The sequence below is a fragment of the Papaver somniferum genome, chromosome 11 (assembly GCF_003573695.1).
Source record: "Papaver somniferum cultivar HN1 chromosome 11, ASM357369v1, whole genome shotgun sequence".
In the NCBI taxonomy this organism is placed as follows: domain Eukaryota; kingdom Viridiplantae; phylum Streptophyta; class Magnoliopsida; order Ranunculales; family Papaveraceae; genus Papaver; species Papaver somniferum.
The window spans coordinates 25,419,057-25,434,236 of NC_039368.1; positions in this window are offsets into that span (position 1 = coordinate 25,419,057).

The window sequence follows — 15,180 nt, forward strand, 5'->3', positions numbered from 1 at the left end:
ATTATTGTCAACTTTTTGGTTGATCACTTCATCGATCAACATTCGGCGCCAAACATAATAATATAAGAAAATCTATTATTATGATTCAACCTCAAAGTCTTAAGTGTCATATGAAAATGATTAAGCTTATGGTTCAATCGGCTAGTATTGACTAGCCGTCCATGAACAATGTCTTTATACACGGTCCGGTTATGGTTCATCCTAACCAGAGTGTATATCTTGGTATGTTAACCTTATTTCAAAGATTCATCTAATGGTGGATGTTGTTTGCTTAGTTCCAAAGCTATCTTAGGTTAAACCTAAAGCAACTTATACTTTGAAAGTCTATATAAGGGAGAACCTCAAGAAACTGGGATTTTTGAATCCCTGACAATATTCTTTATGTGGCTTAGTTGTAAACTAGAGTCGTTTTCTCCCCCAAACCCTTCTAGGATTGAGCGACTAAAAAAGACTTCACCTAGAGATTCGTGAATCCTGGTCCAACTATCTTTATCTTGATAGTTCGAGTATCCCGATCTTGTTTGATTGTTGAGTTGCTCACTTGAACAAGATATATAGAAATCACAAAGTTCTCTTCGTCTTAGACTTTGTGATTCCACGGGTTTAATACTTGTGAGGTGAATAATAATCTAGGTTGCTCTTCGAGAATCATAAGTCTGTATTTTAAGATTATCTAGACTTTGTCTATTGTAATCGATTTCCAGTCTCACCTTGATCCATTGATTAGAAAGAAAATCACATATAGGCTTATATGTGGGAGGCAGATTGGTTAAAGTCTCCAATTGAGTTGAGGCAACTCTTAGGATGTAAAGGAGGTCAGCTAAGGGAATGATTTGCGCGGAGTCTTGCTTGGATTCAAGAGGCGTAAGACTGTAACCGAATTATTGTGAGGGTTTAATTCGGTCTCAACTACTTTCCAATCCGAAGTTAATTGGTAGTAGAATAGTGTTTGTAGCGGTTTAATACAATTTGGTGTTCAAGTATGGGCTAGGTCTCGGGTTTTTTCTGCATTTTCGGTTTCCTCGTTAAATTTTTTTTTGGTGTATGTGTTATTTTTTTCTGTAGTATATAGTTTATCTTTATAGTTGAAATATCACAGGTTGTACGTAAATAAATCAAAGTAGATACATCCATCCTTGTCTGTTGGATATGACTTGATTATTTCTTGGATATTGATCCTTGGAATCGTCCAAGTACTCTCACACGTAAATCAGCTTCACGGACTAGTCTCTGTAAACTTTCTGATTGTGGGAGAAAGAGATATAACTATGAATATTATTCATTTATTGAGATTCTTTAAGTTGGACTCTCGGAATTGTATTTAGGTTTTGTCCATACATGTTGCCTAAGAAAATTTTGGTGGTGTGTTTTGGTACCCTCCGCATTTTCAGAAATATTATAGGTCGTATATCGTTAAACTAGATAGTATTAACTCAAATGTAAAGAACCTACAAGGTTCGTTCTTGTTGAATTCGTGTCTTGTAATATAGATTAAAAGACTTGTTCTTGTTGGAATTCGGTTCGTGAACACTTCGGGTAAATACTAGGTTTACCTTATTAAAAAATAGTGTATACAGTTTCGTAACTGAACGTATATATTGTATAAGGATTATCCATATAGGTTTCCGAATTAAAATTTGGTGGAGTATTTGGTATCCCAAGTTTTCAAAGATAACTTAATTATAATAACTAGTTTGAACATGTAATATCAAGTTTTAAAAGTAAGTCGAAGTTTTTTCATTAAATAAAATTCAATTTAAAATACTAAACTAGTTAAAATGAAATAAAAATTACAGTGGTGAAGTTTATCGCCTGGTGGATCTGATCTAAAGTTAAAGGGCAATATATACCAAAAGGTTTGAATTGTCTTGTTTCATCTATGAATGAAAAAGACTTCGAGAGTTAACTAGGTGAAGCTTCTAAAGATTTTATTTATGCATGTCTGAGTGGTATGCAATCGCTTGTATTATATGGGACCTTAGTGATTTGAATTTGATAAGCAAGGATGAGGATCACCACCTTGATAGCAGAAATAAAGGTCACGTGTGAAAAAAACGGAGGTCTAACAACCACACCCAATATATCGCTTAGCTATTTGTATGGACTAACTCCAATATACTTTCAAGAGAATCAACTAGACAATCAGACTCAATCTTAAGAAAAGTATATCCAAGAGTTATATCTTTATTTCTCAATTCAATCAGCAATCAAACAAATAGGAATTTGCGAGCCCAATTGAATATAAGAAATAACTTGGACGGTATCAAAAACCAATATCCAAGTGTCAATCAATTTAATAAAAAACCAAAGGTTGGATTCACAATTGATTGAACTTACGTACAACCTGTGATATTTCAATTATATAAACAAATATAATGCGGAAAAGAAATAACACAGACACCAGAAATTTTGTTAACAAGGAAACGACAAATGCAGAAAAACCCTAGTACCTAGTCCATATTTGAACACACACTGTATTAAGCCGCTACAGACACTAGCCTACTCCAAGTTAACTTCAGACTGGAATGTAGTTGAGCCTAACCAATCTCACACTGATCAAGGTATAATCGCGTTCTTACGGCTCTAAATCCCAGCAGGACTTTGCGCACTTGATTCCGTTAGCTGATCTCACCCACGACTAAGAGTTGCTACGACCCAAAGTCGAAGACTTGATTAACCAATTTGTCTCACACAGAAAAGTCTATTGTATAGATAAATCTGTTTCCCACAGATATGCCGATGAGTTTTGTTTCGTCTTTGATAAATCAAGGTGAACAGGAACCAATCACCTCACAATAATCTTAATCGTATGGTAGCGAAACAAGATATTATGGAATCATAAACGATGAGATGAAGATGTTTGTGAATACTTTTTATCTTGCCCATCGCAGATTAAATCTCGAGAAAATCTTAGAGAAGATAGTACTCAATCACGATAGAAAACAACAAGATCAGAACACGCAACTACAGAGAAAATAGTTGGGTCTGGCTTCACAATCCCAATGAAGTCTTCAAGTCGTTAACCTACAGGGTTTTGGAAAAACCTAAGGTTAAAGGGGAATCGACTATAGTCACAACTAGTATCATACAGGAGGTGTGGGAATTAGGTTTCCCAGTTGCTAGAGTTCTCCTTTATATAATCTTCAAATCAGGGTTTGCAATCAATGTTACCTTGGTAACAAAGAATTCAATATTCACCGTTATATGAAACCTGATTAGACTCAAGCTAATATATTTCAACCATTAGATCGAACATGGCTTGTTACACACAAATGAAAAGTGACTTCATTTAGATATGAGTGATGAGTGCCAAATATTGTATATATTTATCCCTTTTTGTTGGCATTTTAACTCATCTTTTGTGCATTAATTCTACATTTTATCCCATATTCTGCATTTTCATTGTTTTCAAGAATAAATATTTTTATTAATTAATTTTGCATTTTTAGGTAATAAATAAAGTTCGGATGAGTCGCGGAGCGAAAAGAGCAGAAAAGTAGTGAAAAGCCGGGAGAAATTACGCAAGGAAGCCGCGAAGAATGGTGCGCACAACCTCATTTTCTACACACAAAAGCGCCTCCGTTCTCAGCCATCAGATCATTTCTCAGAAGCATCCGACGGTCGCTCCTTGCTGATCATCAAAATCTGATGTCTCTGCCAAGCACCACAGCGCTGAAATTCCAAGCCTTCAGATTAGATGGTAGTTGAATCCAACGGTCGCTACCTTGCTGTGCATCGAAGTTTGATATCTCCGCCTTACACTACAGTACCTAACTCCATCAAGTACCGTTCATTTTGTTGTATCATATAATCCAACGGTCGCTCATCGCTTGCCTCCACATCACCGTCCGATCTACCTACCAGCTTCGCATCCAATGACTCTGCGTTGCAAAACATCGAACTCGATGGACCCGCCTAACACCCTAGCAACCGAACCATTTAACCCCAAACTCAATCGAGCCTTCTCCTCCACCCACCCCTCTGCAGAACCATCACCCTGCTGTCGCCATCACCACCACCTGCTCCGCCAACTCCTTCTCAATCACCACAACCACCACCATCTCTTCTCAAATCATCATACACACTCGACCCATCACCTATATCACGTTCTAATCTCTATCAAACAATTAATTTCGCCCATTCTCTCACCACTGTACCCTAAGAGTGAGTTGGTGAAATTAGTTGATGATACAGAGCAATTGGAGGTATGGGAAGCAAGAGAAGATGACAAGGAAGGATGTGTCGTCGCACATGGGAGGAATTGTGCCATAAAATTAGGTAATTTGCAAACCCTAATTTTGACTGATTTGGGGGAAAAATTGTAAAACCCTAATTTCTGTTAGGGAGAGCATAGGGAAACTAGAATAGGGATGTGGGTTCGAATTAGACCCATTACGTTAGGTAAAATCATATACCTAATTTTACTGTTCAATTGGGTAAATTTGGGAATTGGGTGTAAGAACCCTAAAATGTAAATTGGGTATAAAAAGGGAACTGTGGGTGTGATGTGAACTTATGTTGGGACTAGCCCACATCCAGAACTTCCAAGTTCTGTTAACTTTGGTTCACTTTTAAATTTCAGTTCATAATATCATTTCAATTTCAGTTCAGTTTTGGTTCATGTTTACTATGTTCTGTTAATGCATTCATTGTTAATTTCTGATTAGTTGTGTTCATGTTTATTGTGCAAGCTCCTGTTAGTATCCTGTTTAGGTTAAATTCCTGTTAATGTTTAATTCACTGCCATGTAATTTGTTAATGTCACTGTCATGTTTTATTCACTCACATTTGTTGGAATGCTAGGCTAGATATCCTGTAAAGCAATGAACTGATTGTGCAATGGCAAGAAATCAGTGCTCATAGCAAGCTGATTTTCTTGCCATTCTTGTTGTATGCTTAGGTTGTAGTGTTGATTGTGCATTGGGAGAGGCTAGTGCTTATAGCAAGCTAGTTTTCAACCCATTCTATAGGAATGCCTGTATTCTGCCTAGTATTGCTTCTTTTCAGCTTCTTCACCCCAACCCTGCCCTTGGCCTTAGGCCTTGGTTCATTCTTTGTTTTGTTCTTTGCTTTTGCTATTGTCTTGCTGTATCTTTCATTTTGTTGATGTTTAGTTAATCTCTGCCTCTACTTTGTTATCCTTGCTGCATTTTATTGCCTGTACATTCTGCTGTTGTTGCTTCTCCTGTTTGCATTGTCTTTACTGCTTCAGCAGCTGCAGCTGTTGCTGCAACTCTGTTGCTGCTGCACTACTGTGCACTTTCCATTGCTTGCCCCTGCAGCACTTGTGCTGTATTGCTCTTTCTTTGCACTGCTTGTGCAGCTGCCCTGCCAAGCTGCTGCCACTCTTGCTCCTGCTGCTTGTGCTGCTACTTCTTTTCTTGTTGTGCACTTGCCTTGCTGTGCACTTTCATCTGCTGCACTGTTTGCTGTTTTCTGCCTGAGCTGTTGTTGCTGCTGGTGCCTGCTGCACTGCTACTTGCCTCTCTGCAGCTGCTGCTGCCAATCATCTTTCTCTGAGCTCTTGCACTTCTGCTGCTGTGCATTGCCTCCCTTCCACTGCTGCTGCCTTCCAAGGCCAAGCCAAAGACTGCTGCTTCAACTGAGCCCAAAAGCTCAGTTCACTCTCAATCCTTTGAAGCCCAAGTAAGCCCAAAGCCTAACTCAGTAACCAAGCCCAGAGCATAACTTGGGCTCATCAGCAGACCAAAATCAAAGCCCATTTGTTTAAGACCAAAGCCCAAATTCACTAAGGCCCATTCCATAGTTAAGACCAAAGGCCTAGTTCAAATAGCCAAGCCCAATTTGCTTTCCAAAGACCAACTGAGCCCAAGCTCAGTTCCTTTTATTGAGAACAAACCCAATAGTACATTAAGCCCAACACTTCCAAAGGGCTTCTAAGCCCAAAGCAAATTTAGGAACCCAATTAGCTAAAACACATTTCCGAAACACACCCGATCTCTGTGGATCGACCCGTACTTGCACGAGCTACAACCGACGACCGTGCACTTGCGGTATTACTGTAGGCCCGTTTTCATCGCATCATTTCTATACACTCCCCCGGGCCTGCCAATGAGTAACCGTACCTAAACGTCTGCACCTTTGTTTGATCAACAATAGTTAACCGAATTTAGCCATATGAACACTTTCATATCAACCATATTCATCTTAACAATAACTAGTTCAAATGACTCAAATGAAACTAGTTCTAGAGTTGTTCAATTGTTTATATTCTCATAGAAGTATATAAGAAACAATTGAAGCAAAATCGATTTTGATTCTTTCGAATTAAGTCATGAACATTATATCCACGGTTTGCAAAAGATTGCATTCCTTAATATATAAATGTATTAGTTCATGAACAAACCGATTTTAGAACATAATCCACTCAAGTATGCAAACGGGTACGCATACCTAGGTGGTCGGACTAAGTTTGGGTTCGCCAGTACGTGAACTGGTACGCATACCACAAACTCAGTTAAAGTCCGGAACTTGAACCTCATGCCAGTACGTGTACCGGTATGTGTACTTAGTTCTCGGACCTTGACTAAACCAATCAATGCGTATACGGGTATGAATACCATGGTTCCCGGGCTTGGATTACACATATGCAAGTACGCATACTGTTCTTATATCCAATTGTTCTAAACTCTCATTTCAATCATTGAAACATTCTTGGAAGACGACAATAGTTGCCTCACACAAACTATTAGCTTCAAGTAATCTCTAAGTGATCGAATGATCAATACGAAACATTTCGAATCTACATCAAATGACTGTCTCACACAAAACATGTAAGATGTTACAAGGCAATTTTCACATGATCATCTTTTGACTTTCGTCAAGAATATAAGATGAACTTGGTTAAAGCGAAAGCTTACCAACATATATTTCGAGAAATATGTATGCGAGTTAAACTCAGCTCGAAATATCAAATGTGTATAATTGAAGTCTATATAGCTATACGAATTTTGTCTCAAATAGGAGATAGGGTAGATATACTTTTAAGTGATAGATGAATTCAAGTCTCCACATACCTTTTGTTGATGAAGTTCCAAAAGCTTCACTTAGTAGTTCTTCGTCTTCAATCAATGAACGCCATGAAGTCTAATGCTCAACTACACTTTTTATCCTAATCCGAGACTTAGCTATAAGTAGACTAGAAATCAAGACTTATAGTTTTGGCAACTATACTTGACAACAAGCTTGAGATAGCAACGCTTGCGAGTTCGACCGAGCAGTAATCTCCCCCTTTGTCAATTTTAGTAACAAAACTATCAATACATATGCAATACAAAATAAATAAACTTTGTAGCTCTCAATCCAAATGCTTGATTTCCTTGGTTCTTCAAAATTACTCGAAATCTTTGTCACTTCCAAGTACTCCAGTGATTCTGAATGTGTTCAACTCAACATCATAGTTGTTGAAGATCCGTAACTATAACAATGAGAAAACAATTACTCTCAATCATTGGTATACATTGTCATAGTATTATTACACAACATCAAAGTCCAATTGTATCACAACTTTGAAAACAATACTATGGTTATATGTATCACTCCCCCTTAGTCAATACTTCATCTCACATGAAAACTAATCCCCCTTACATAATTATCGGTAAACCATATGTATTTGTAATGTGAACTACACATTAATTCTCCCCCTTTTTATCAATAATAACTGGCAAAGATACGAAAACTAGTGGGATCCTAATGAAATTTCCATAGAGATACTTCACAACCGAACAACAGATCAACTTTGTTTAGATGCAATCATATAGTCGAAACTAAATACATTCACCAAGGAGTTAATAAAGATACAAGAAAACTCCCACAATATTTCACAGCTGCACTCCCCACAAAGGTTTGGCGATTAACCACAAGTTCAATTAAGAACTCTCCCCCATAAATTATCATTCCCGAAAGACCAACAAGAGCGACCTTGCTTTTGCAAGAAAAGAAGGATTTCTTTGGACATTAACAAATTACATGAAACATAAATTAACCACAACAGAACCCATGATTAAATTAAATTAACCACAACAGAACCCATGATTAATGTTAGAGCATTGCTCGGTCGAACTCGCATGCGTTGCTATCTCAAGCATGTTTGTCAATGTTAGTGATCAAAACTATAAGTCTTGATTTATAGTCTATTATAGCTAAGTCTCATACTAAGATAGAAAGTGTAGTTGAGCTCAGGGACTTCATGGCGATTCATCATACAAGTAGAAAAACTACTCAAGGAACCGGTGGAACTTCTCGAAAAAAAGGTATGTGAAGACTTGAACTTATCTATCACTCAAAAGTCTATCTACTCTATCTCCTACTCTTTGAGACAAGAAGTCGTATGCTATATATATAGACGTTGATTATACACATTTGGTATTTCGAGCCGAGTATACCTCGCCTATCTATATCTCGAAATATGTGTTTGTAAGCTTTTCGCTTCGATCAAGTTTATCTTTACCTAGTGACGAAAGTCATGATATGTTTCAATCATCTTGAAAATTGCTTTGACGAAAAATGGTATAACAACTATATAACGTCCTCTAAGAATGTTTCAATGATTGAAATGAGAGTTTAAATTACATAACCAATGGTGGACATAAGCATTGTTGTGGAAGCACATTTATGTATAAGTCCTATTTCTTGAACCAAAGTTTGTGAACTTTGTTGATCAAGAGAACCGGAAGAATGGCGTGAGCCAAGTCCGCGAACTGCTGAAGTTCTCAAACCCAAAATTTTTGATGGAGTTGACAAACTATTTGCGTGAAGTTAAGTCCGCGAACCCAGTCCGCAAACCGGCGAAGTTCTCATTCCCGAGAATTTCTGCTAGAGTTTGTAAACTCTGCCCGGTAACTTAAGTCCGCGAACCTAGTCTGCGAACTTGAGAAGGTTATATATCTGAAGATGATTTCTGAATTTAAACTTAAAAAGACTAAGGAATGCAGTTTGTAAACCGTGGCTATAAAAGTTCATGGACCAATTCAAGTGAATTAAATCATCTTTGCTTCAACTATGTCTTGTATAGTACATGAGATTTCCCTGCAATTGAACAACTCTCTAACTAGTTCATCTTGAAGTCATTTGAACTAGTAATGGTAAAGAAGAACATGGTTGATATGAAATGCTCATATAGCTAACAATTTGGTTAACTATTGTTGAACCAACAAGTGCATACTTTTGAGTGCGGTTAACAAACCTAGAAACGTGCATTGTCAAGTGTGTGTAACAAGCTAAGTTTTCGATCTAACGGGTGAGAAATATTAGCTTGAATCTAAATCAGGTTTTCATCTAACGGTGGATATTGATTGCTTGGTTACCAGGTTAACTTAATTGCAAACCCTGATTTGAAAGACTATATAAAGGAGACATCTAGTATTCTGCAAAACCAATCCCCACACCTTACGTGTGATACTAGTTTGCGTGCTACAGTCGTTTCTCCTTTAACCTTTGGTTTTCTTCTTCTAAAACCAGGTTAACGACTTAAAGACTTCATTGGATTGTGAAGCCAGACCGATACTAATTTTATCGTAGTTGTGTGATCTGATCTTGCATTTTCTATCGTACGAGTACAATCAGATTGATTGGATTGAGATTGATATCTGCGATAGGAAAGATATAAAAAGTAGTGACAAACATCTTTGTCTCATTGTTTGTGATTCCGCAACATCTTGTTTCGCTACCATACGATTAAGATTGTTGTGAGGTGATTGATAACTCTAAGCTGTTCTTCGAAAATATAAGACCGGATTATCAATTGGTTCATGTTCACCTTGATTATTATCAAAAGACGGAACAAAACCTTTAGGGTTTATCTGTTGGAGACAGATTGATCTTTTGATAGACTTGTCTGTGTGAGACAGATTTGTTTATTGTCAAAGCTTACGATTTTTGGGTCGTAGAAACTCTTAGTTGTGGGTTAGATCAGATAAGGTAATCAAGTGCGCAGTATCCTGCTGGGATCAGAGGCGTAGGGAGTACAACTGTACCTTGGATCGTTGGGAGACTGATTGGGGTTCAACTACAGTCCAGTCCTAAGTTATCTTGGAGTAGTCTAGTGTCTGTATCGGCTTAATACAGTGTGTTTTGAATCTGGACTAGGTCCCCGGGTTTTTCTGCATTCCTCGTCAACAAAATTTCTGGTGTCTGTATTAATTCTATTTCCGCATTATATTGTTTTATCTTTATAATTGAAATAATACAGGTTGTTCGTTAGATCATCAATTAGAGTAATCCAACCTTTGGTTGTTGATTGTCATTGATTGATCCTTGGATATTCGTCTTTGGTACCATCCAAGTTATTCTTTGTGTTTGATTAAAGACTCGTTGATTTCTATTAGCTTGAGTAAATCAAAACAAGAGAGAGATATTAACTCCTTTAGATACTTTTACCTAGATTGAGTCTGACTGTCTAGTTGATTCTCTAAAAAGTATTTCGGAGTTAGGCCATACAGATTTCTAAGCGAAATATTGGGTGGCGTTGTTAGACCCCTGCTTTTTCAATTAATTTAATCAGAAATGCTCAACAAAAGAGAACTTATGGAGCCGCACAGTACTTTCCCATAGAAGTGGATCGGCGAAAGATGAATACTGCAGAATATTCAAAGATTCATTCTATTTTTATCAATATTTGCATAATGATATCATATACTTAATCTTTTTAATCAAAATTTCATCATATCTTCCATCAATATTTGCATAATGACACAATAGGCTTAACTTTTGACATATATGGGACAATCATAGTTCACGGACGCAAACACACATATCCGATAAAAAAAATTGCAATATGTGAAACCAATAAAGACCAATACTGCAAAATCATCTTCCAAAAGCTACAAAAGAGCTTAGAAGAGAAGTACTCCAAGAATCCAAGTGCGCAAATCCAAGAGAAGTGGAACAAGTGTAACGAAACAAAGCAAAACACTCAAAAACAAGAGTTGGGACAAATACCAATTTAACTCATCCAAATTCAATAATTCGCATCTCTATTTTTAAGAGAATTCAAAGAGGAAGAGAATGCATAAAGAATAAGGTCATTCCGAGTTCGGACGAAGAAGTTACGACCAAAACAAGTTTACCGAATATCGACATCTATAGGCCGGTATGCATATCGGTTTCCAAACGAATTGTCGTGACCTGGAGCAGTATGCAAACGGGTTTGCGAACTAAAATCCCTGGATTTTTTTAAATGATGGTATGCATACCTGGTATGTGTACCATGAAGTCCAAACATCCCGAACTATTATTTTCACACCTAAATATTTAAGAACCTTCAACACAGATCAAGTTAGGTAGAAATGAACGATAAGCTACATGGATCATTATAAGTACTCTAAGTAAATAAATAAAAACACACATCTTGTTCAAGTTTATAGACATATCTTTTAGAAGGATCATGTCGTGAATCCTACGGCTTTACCAAATATTCAATATCATATCTAACACGATATGTGCTCCCCAATTCTCGTGCTTCCCTCACTGTATACTTAACAGGGCATTCCTTGGTGAGGATGCACTTACAACACAATCAAGTTATGTTGAGGTGAACAATGTCTTGCTCACCACAAGTGACTGAAATAGACTTTTCCGTAACTATAGATTTTTCACCATCTATAGTTTTTGGCTTATTCCGTTTCACTTCTGGATTATCATGAAATATATCACTTTTAGAACCTTTGATATCCAAATCCATTTTTCCAAAGAACCTTTTAAGTTCCAACATCATGGATACTTCTTTATCCATAGTCATGAATTTTTCTGGGAGATCATTCCTTTTCGCACTCAAAGCATCATTGGCTTTCTTTGGTATCCACTTCTAAGTGCGTTTAGGAACAATATGAACCTTCTTCCCATTAATGTCTTCTAAATTTCTCGGAAGAGAATTGGATTGACTATTCTTTTGCAAGTTAGTATTTCTCCAATTGGGAGCATCGGATCTTGTCTTCGTCTTTACGAAGTTATCATTTTGATAACTATTACGATCGTGGAAAGCATTTGTATGACGTTTATAGGAAAATATAGGTTTATCACATCACTGATTCCTTTGCCTAAAGGTTGGACAACTACAACCTGTGACGTTAAGGGTCATAGCCTTAGCATATGATGTTGGTTTCACAACTTCTTGTGATGCCAAAATAAGAACATCATGAAGTTTCTCATTCCTTATACGAAAACGACTTATCCTTTCCAGGTGACCTTTATTTCCGCAATAGTGGCAAACATAAGGAATGTTCTTACCTCGATCCGTATGTGCTGACTTTGGAGGTTGATATATATTGCTCTTTCGAATTTTAACTGCGGATGAAGATATTTCACTTCCGCCATCAGTGGAAATATTTTGTTGAGAAGAATCACTAGCCTTGACAAATTTTACCTCTTTGCTAATACTTGGAGCATATATTCCCTTATAGCCCAATCCTCGTGTATCATGATTATTTTTACTTGCTCTTAGCATAGTGGTTAATTTGCTTGAACTAGTATTGAGCTTTTTTAAGTCATCTTCCAACAACAGCTAAATCAGCCTCAAGGCATTTTTCTCGAACGAGATAAGCGCTTTCTCTGTCATCAAAACTTGCTTGCTGGGAGTTAATCCTTGCTTCAGTTTCTACAAGTTTCTCTTCCAACAAGAAGTATTTTTGATAAACATTATCACATTCAACTGAATTTCTACTCAGGTTTTCCTTGGAATCTTTGAGGATCGATTCGCAAGAGCGATTCCAACCATAAAGACCTCCGTAAATCCTTTTCACTTTTTTGTTTTCTCGAAAGAGAGGAATCAGAAGAGGTGTGACATGAGAAGTTGTCATCTTCTTCTTTTCCAACAAATTCAAAACCTTCACATACTCTGAGACTTCCTCATCAACATCTCTATCAATATCCAAATCACCTTCATCAAAAAGTTCATCCAACTATTCTTCTAGGCGTGTTTCCCAGTTATCAACAATTTCTATATCAAGAAAATGTTTAGATATTGACTTAGATGTGACAGTTCTCTCAGGTGAAACCAAGCTTTGAAAATCATCTGGTAATTTCTGAACTAGTACGTTTTTAGAGATAGACTCATCCATATAGTCAGATTGCTACAAATACAGACTTATGAGGTCTTAAGCGTGTTTGCCTTCTCTAATACCAGTTGAAAAAAACGGGGGTCTAACAACCACACCCAATATTTCACTTAGCAATATGTATGGACTAACTCCAATATACTTTCAAGAGAATCAACTAGACAGTCGGACTCAATCTCAAGAAAAGTACATCCAAGAGTTATATCTCTATTTCTCAATCTGCAATCAAACAAATAGGAATTTGCGAGCCCGATTGAATATAAGAAATAACTTGGACGGTATCAAAAACCAGTATCCAAGTGTCAATCAATTTAATCAACATCCAAAGGTTGGATTCACAATGGATTGAACTTACGCACAACCTGTGATATTTCAATTATATAAACAAATATAATGCGAAAAAAGAAATAACACAGACTCAAGAAATTTTGTTAACGAGGAAACCGCAAATGCAGAAAAATCCCGGGACCTAGTCCAGATTTGAACACCACTCTGTATGAAGCCGCTACAGACACTAGCCTACTCCAAGTTAACTTCAGACTGGAATGTAGTTGATCCCTAACCAATCTCACACTGTTCAAGGTACAATCATGTTCCTTAGCCTCTGAATCACAGCAGGACTCTGCGCACTTGATTCCCTTAGCTGATCTCACCCACAACTAAGACTTGCTATGACCCAAAGTCGAAGACTTGATTAACCAATCTGTCTCACACCGAAAAGTGTATTGCATAGATAAATCTATCTCCCACAGATATACCTATGAGTTTTTTTCCGTCTTTTGATAACTCAAGGTGAACATGAACCAATTGATATACCGGACTTATATTCCCTAAGAACAGCCTAGAAATATCAATCACCTTACAATAATCTTAATCGTATGGTAGCGAAACAAGATATTGTCGAATCATAAACGATGAGACGAAGATGTCCGTGACTACTTTTTATCTTTCCTATTGGAGATTAAATCTCGAGCCAATCTTAGAGAAGATAATACTCAATCACGATAGAAAAAAACAAGATCATAACACGCAACTACAGAGAAAATAGTTGGGTATGGCTTCACAATCCCAATGAAGTCTTCAAGTCGTTAACCTACAGAGTTTTGGAAAAACCTAAACGTTAGATCGAACTTAGCTTGTTACACACAAACGAAATTGATTTCATTTAGATATGAGTAACCGTACCTAAACGAGTGCACCTTTGTTGGCTCAACTATAGTTAACCGAAGTTAGCCATATGAACACTTTCATATCAACCATATTCGTCATAATCATAACTAGTTCAAATGACCCAAATGAAATTAGTTCTAGAGTTGTTCAATTGTTTATATTCTCGTAGATGTATACAAGACACAATTGAAGCAACATCGATTTTGATTCACTCGAATCAAGTCATGAACATTATAGCCACCGTTTGTAAAAGATTGCATTATTTAATATATAAATGTATTAGTTCATGAACAAACCGATTTTAGAACATAATCCACTCAAGTATGCAAATGGGTACTCATACCTAGGTGGCCGGACTAAGTTTGGGTTCGCCGGTACGCGAACTGGTACGCATACTAAAAACTCAGTTAAAGTCCCGGAACTTGAACCTCACGCCAGTACACATACCGGTATGCGTACTTGGTTCCCGGACCTTGACTAAACCAATGAGTACGCGTACGGGTATGCATACCATGGTCCCGGACTTGGATTACACAAGTGTGCATACTGTGCTTATATCCAATTGTACTAAACTCTCATTTCAACCATTGAAACATTCTTGGAAGACGACAATAATTGTCTCACATAAACTATTAGATTCAAAGTAATTTTCAAGTGGTCGAATGATCTTAAATGACTGTCTCACACAAATCATGTAAGATATTACAAGGAAATTTTCACATGATCATCTTTTGACTTTCGTCAAGAATATAAGATGAACTTGGTTAAAGCGAAGGCTTACCAACACATATTACGAGAAATATGTAAGCGAGTTAAACTCAGCTCGAAATATCAAATGTGTATAATTGAAGTTTATATATCTATACGACTTTTGTCCCAAATAGGATTAAACTTCCAATCAAGACTATGTGTAATGATTAAACTAAACGTAAAGCGA